This window comes from Marmota marmota, unplaced genomic scaffold (assembly GCF_001458135.2).
Source record: "Marmota marmota marmota unplaced genomic scaffold, marMar, whole genome shotgun sequence".
In the NCBI taxonomy this organism is placed as follows: domain Eukaryota; kingdom Metazoa; phylum Chordata; class Mammalia; order Rodentia; family Sciuridae; genus Marmota; species Marmota marmota.
In genome coordinates, this window is record NW_026000001.1 from 3461887 (window position 1) to 3467886 (window position 6000).

A 6000-nucleotide genomic window follows, 5' to 3' on the forward strand; every position below is an offset into this window, starting at 1 on the left:
ATTTTTTAGTTTTCGGCGGACACAACATCTTTGTTTGTATGTGGTGCTGAGGATCGAACCCGGGCCGCACGCATGCCAGGCGAGCGTGCTACCGCTTGAGCCACATCCCCAGCCCGCCCTGAAGCATTTGAGTGGCTTGTTGTAATGGCCAATGTTTCGGCCATTCTTGACGAGATATGATGCTAAGGTCTGCACCTGTGTCCGGTAACCCATTAAATTCATGTCCTCGAATATTTAGTTTTAGCATTGGGCGAGAATCTAAATTTAAAGACAGCATAGCCCAATCTACACCTGTGGAGACTAATCCCCTGGAACCTCTTTGTACAGTATGACTGGAAAATTTATCATGTAGGCTGGGTATTATTAGTAACTGTGCTATTCTATCTCCTGGTGAAATTACTGATATACCTTTTGGAGAACTGGCTATAATTTTTATTTCACCTTCATAATCGGGATCAATTACCCCAGGACTTATCATAAGTCCTTTTAGAGTAGAAGAACTGCGTCCTAACGATAAGCCTACTGTTCCATGGGGAAGAGGTCCTTTTACCCCTGTGGGAATGATTTGAACTCCCATCTCTGGAGTTAGTACTGCTCTGGCGGAGGCGCAGATGTCCAACCCTGCGCTCCCTCTGGTTCGTCTGATGAGAGATCTGATGGATAATGTGTCCTGGGCACTACCCTGATGGTGTTGCTGGGTTCCTCCACGGTTTTTCTGGGTTCCTCCAGTGCCCCGTATATTTGTGGTCGTGGGCCCCGGAGCATTGGACCCCTCCTGTCCGTTTTTTGGCAATGGAGCCCGATGCCTTTCTCCATGATATTGTGGATAGACACCTGGTCCTTGTTCATTTTTTGATAATAGAGTACCCTCTATGATGGTTTGAGAACAGCATTCATTAGCCGAATGTCTCCCTCTACGGCTTCGTGGGCAAATACCTGGTATTCTACTCCTTTGATACCTAGCTTTGTTAAACCCTCCTCCTATGGGGTAATTCCTTTTAAAATGTCCTGTTTGTCACAATTGTAGCATGTTTTCATCCTGCATCTAAAACCTGTTGTACTGCAGCTGCCACGACTTGCCCTTGTTCATTAATGTCTCTACATAATTTAATATATGTGTTTAAATCTTCATGTTTCCATGGTCTAATGACTTCTCTGCACCAACGATTCGCTTGCTCATAAGCCAGTTGTTTTATTAATGGCATTGCTTGTTCTGTATCCCCCAAAACTCTGGTAGCTGTTTGAATAAGCCTATCTACAAATTCAGCGTAAGGTTCATTAGCTCCTTGTATTACCTTAGATAATTGACCTTGTAAATCTCCATGTCCTTGTAAAGTCTTCCATGCCCTAACTGCATCTGCAGCAATTTGTGAGTATATGGCAGGATCTTATGCAATTTGTTGCAGTTGACCCTCATAAGGTCCCTGTCCTAATAATATATCTAGATTTCTCTGAAGATAACCGGCTGCTGTATATCACCTAGCTGTCTCTGTGCAAAATTCCTCATTGGCTACCTTCCATAACAAATATTGCCCTCCATTTAGCACAGATTTACACATGCTAGCCCAATCTGTTGGCGTCATGTCCAAGTTGGTAATGGATTTGACCATGCTTTCAGTGAAGGGTGCTTGAGGACCATAGGTTGTTACAGCCTCCTTTAACTGCTTCACTGTTTTGAAATCTAAAACATGGTGAATTCGCTGCCCTCCTGCCTGTTCAAGTACAGGGCATGCTTATCTTTGAGGTCCTGCCTCAGGATTCCATCTATCAACTACAGGGGTTGGGGGCCCCATAGGTGGAGCAGTTGGTTGGACACTTACACCCTCTGGTGATAGAAAGGTGTTAGTAGCAGCCTCCTGTTGTAACCTTTTCCCTCCTGATGGCCCTTCTTCCTTTAAATTTTCTTCCTCTGTCTGACTAGCTTGAGAGACCTTCTCTTTTGCTTGATCTAACATGTTTTCTACCATAGTCTGGACCTCTAACAATTTACTTAACAGTCTTTCGGTTTGTTTTTTACTAATTTCTGATCCCATATTTCTACTATAAAGATAACACAAAGCAAAACCGAAACAGAATGAAACCAAAATGGAACAAAAATGCATTGTATCAATTTTCCTATTTTTTTGGAAAGGATTTTCGTGGTCTATCTTTATCTCTTCCTCAGGGCTGAACAACTTCAAACCTTGAGCCAACCATTTTTCCCAGTTTGCCTGAGAAATTTCTAGGGACAGGCAGCTTGAAACAAAAACAAAACAAATCAAAACAAGAACACATTGTTTTTTGAAATGGTCACCCATTCTCTCGCCTTCCCTCAGGGGCGAGCAATTTCACTTACCTCTGAGCTTCAGACGTTCCCCACACGGGCCACCAAATGCCACAGTCTGGCTGGGCACAAATCACGAGCCACTCAAGCAGGAACAAACTTAATTTCCAAACTCCCACAGCACTCCACGCACACTCCCCGGGAACTCTCCCGAACGCCACCCACGAGGCTCCTCCAGGAACACACCACACACCAACCGGAACTCCCCCCCCGCCGCAATCTCCCGGAACACCACGGGGCTGTGCACGCACTCACTCGAGAACTCAATGGGAACTCCAAAGTAGTGGGCGCCGAGGCAGACAGTAAAGGTCTAATATACAATTGAATACGCAGCCTGTTTCAATCCAGCATCATCCAGTCACAGCAATTATAGACAGCTTAACTTACTATCATCATCTTAATGGCGCGCCTCTCAACCATTACTTCTGGCAAAATGCCAGGGGCCATTCCGACTGGCTGTGGCTCTCGGCAGTGTACTTCCATGGTAGAGCACTCTGGGTTCAATCCCGTACCAAGACAAAAAGACTCTTGTGGAACTTCCTATAACCTTTGTGTCAGGGAGATGCTCCTGGGCTAGGTCGTCTCAGCCTGAAGTCCCTGGAAGCCCACCCTCTGGAGCCTCGCTCTGAGGAACCACTGAGCTCAGTGGCAGTCTCAGAGTGCTGCCCGCGGGGGACCATTGCACGCTGTCCAGTCCCACCAGGGCCACTCCTGTGCCTTTTGGCACCTGAGGTCCTCATTGCCCCTCACAAGCCGTGGCTTCCTGGACTGGAAACACACAGCACAGGAAGGCGCGCCCACTGAAGACGGCCGCACGTCTCTGGCTCCCCTCCCCCTTAAACTTGAACTGGCCTTGGTGACTGTCTTGGCCAGAAGAATATAGCCGGCACGGTGCACAGGGACTTCGGAAGCTAGGTCCTAAGATGCACTACGACACCCTCCCGGGTTATGGAGGGCTTGCTCTGAAAGGATCAGCCCCCAAGTGAGAATTCCACTTCAGCCGGGCGTGGGGCACACCTGGAACCGCGCGGCTGAGGCAGGAGGGTGGCAAGCTCCAGGCCAGCCTCAGCACCTGAGTGAGACCCTGCCTCAAAACAGGAAGCAGAAGGGGCGGGTGCAGCTCAGTGGCAGAGCACCCCCTGGTTGAATCTCCAGCACCAAAATGAAAAGGAGGAGGCGGGAGGATGAGAGGAGGGAGGAGGAGGTGGAGGCAGAAGGTGTCCACTCCTGAGCCACTGTGATGGGGGGAGGCTGAGCCAGCCTCCTTGAGACCTTGGGCAGGTGAAATGCCTGGTGGCTTCCCAGCTGCTCCTGCCTTCAGACTCTAGGTCCCAGACGAGTGAGTGGAACAGCCAACTTGACCCTGCAGCCCCCAGAGGTACGACAAGAAGACAGGAGGAGAAAGTCGCCCTCAGTCAGAGCCAAAGCCCCAAACAGGAGGCCCCGGACACTTCACCCCCCGGCCTCCGTCCCATCAGGCCAGCCTCCCCATCTGCTAGAGCCCCCAGGAGACACGGACGAGTCTCCCCTGTGCCCTGTGCACGTCTGGCCCCCCCTTTGGGTGGTTCCTCGCAGGGCAGCAGAGGCGTGTAGAGTGCACTGTCTTCTGTTCTGCCGATTCCGTTCCTGATGTCACCAACCCCTGAAAGACCGCTGACTGCTGAGGTCACTTAAGTGCTGCTACGTGAAAGTCCACCCTGGAACTTCATGGAAAACCAGAAATTCATTGTTCCTTCTGGTTCAGTGGGTTTGCAACCTGAGTGGCCCCTGTTGGTCTTTCCTGAAATCACTTATGTGACAGTAGTCACCTGGCAGCCAATGGGGGCCGGAGGGTCCAAGCAGCCTCAGTCACGTGTCCGGCACCTGCGCTGGCGGTGCCTGGGAGCCTTCATTCCCTCTCTGTGGGACAGACTGGGCTTCTCCATAGCACCATGGTCTCAGGTTCCGAGAGTGGAGGGTGGGCCGCAGGGCCTGTCGGGGGCGCCATCCCAGAAGTCACACAGTGTCCTTTCTGCAGCAGGGCCAGCCCCAAGGCCTGCCTCCCTGGTTGGGAGGAGGAGCGCTGTCACAAGCAGGCCTCCAGGGAGGATGCCACTGTTGGCGTGACCGTCAGTCATGCTCCTGGCCAGACCACCCTGGCCGGCTGCCAGCCCTGCAGAAGACAAAGGCCCCAGTCAGCTGGACGCTGTAGCTGAGGCCCATGCCGGGACTATTTCTTCTTGCACTGGTGCGACAGTGGAATTGGTCCCAGGGCTCTCTAGCACTGACCGGGCTCCCAGCCCTTATCATGTTTTATTTGGAGGTGGGGTCTCGCTAAATTGTTCACGGTGGCCGTGGGATTGCCTCCTCCTGCTTCTTCCTCCCACATGGCGGGGAGTAGAGGTGTGTGCCACCGAGACCCAATTTAGAGGTGGAGATTATTTTTGTAAGAACAGCTTTGAGGTAAAATTCACATAAAATGCAGTTCACTCTGTAAAATGTGCAAGTCAGGGTTTTCCTCCTCCTACGTTCACAGGGGAGTGCAGCCGTGGCCACATGTAATTCTAGTTATTTTGGAGACAAGTCTTGCCCAGACTGCTCTCCGCCTCCTGCCTCAGTCTCCCCAGTAGCTGAGACTACAGGAGGGCTGCTGCACCCTGCTGATTGCACTTTCTGAATGCCATCGTACCTGCTGCCACATTTGCCTGGATGTCTGCATCAGGTCTCTTCCCATGCCTTCTCCACATTGAGGGACCTTGTTCTAATGTGAACTTCTGAGTCTCTGGGTTACAGGCGTGCACCACTAGACCTGCTCAGGCCTAAATATTTTTTTTTTTTTTTTGGAGGGGGGTTGGTACCAGGAATTGAACTCAGGGGCACTTGGCCACTGAGCCATATCTCCAGCCTTATTTTGTATTTTAGAGACAGGGTCTCACTGAGTTGCTAAGTGCCTCGGTTTTGCTGAGGCTGGCTTTGAACTCTAGATCCTCCTGAGCCACTAGGATCACAGGTGTGCACCACCCCGCATGGCCAGGCCTAAATTCTCAAGCAGCACTAGAGTCTTACAGTCTAGGTGATTAATGCCTACATACATTCCTAGGCCCAGAGCAGCTTTCTCTGATCCCCAGTAGATTTAGGGTGTGCCTTCTCCCCAAGATGACTGTATAACTTTTACTCCTTTCATAATGTTTTCCTAATTTTATATCTACATTAGCATGCCTGACTCTCCTTCTGGGCAGGAAGGTTCCCGAGGACAAGGACCAAGTCTGTTCCAAGAATCCTATTACCCCTGACATATCTGAGCTTCGCTGGATGGTTGGATGGAAAATGGACTGAGGAATGGAGATGGCTGGGTGGACAGATCGATGGGGGAACTGACGGAAGGGCGGGTGAGGATGAAATGACTGGATGGGGGCTGGTGGCTGGAGAGATGGATGGGTGAAGACAGGAGACTGAAGGAGAGACGGGCGGGGGGACAGTTGGGGCGACGGCTGGCGCAGCGACGGGCGGGTGGCGAGATGGCGGAGTGGAAACGGTTGGTGAAGTCGGATGGAGACGTGGAGGGGGATGGAGCGGGATGGGTGAATGGCGGGTGCAGAGAAGGACGGACGCAGGATGCACGCCGGGGTGGGCCGTGTGGAGGCTGCTGCCCCCAGGGGCCGGCCCTCGCGGCCACCCCGGAGCCCGGGGCCCAGCAC

At 51.7% G+C, this 6000-nt stretch overlaps 1 protein-coding gene across 1 annotated transcript in view; it reads left to right on the plus strand.

Moving 5' to 3' along the window:
- Cttn (cortactin) overlaps window positions 1-6000 on the plus strand; it is a 35392-nt gene that overhangs the window by 3524 nt on the left and 25868 nt on the right. The window contains exons 2-3 of the mRNA XM_015503302.2: window positions 196-205; window positions 495-500. The gene's annotated coding sequence lies outside the window, so the exon portion shown is untranslated. The remainder of the gene's footprint in view (window positions 1-195; window positions 206-494; window positions 501-6000) is intronic.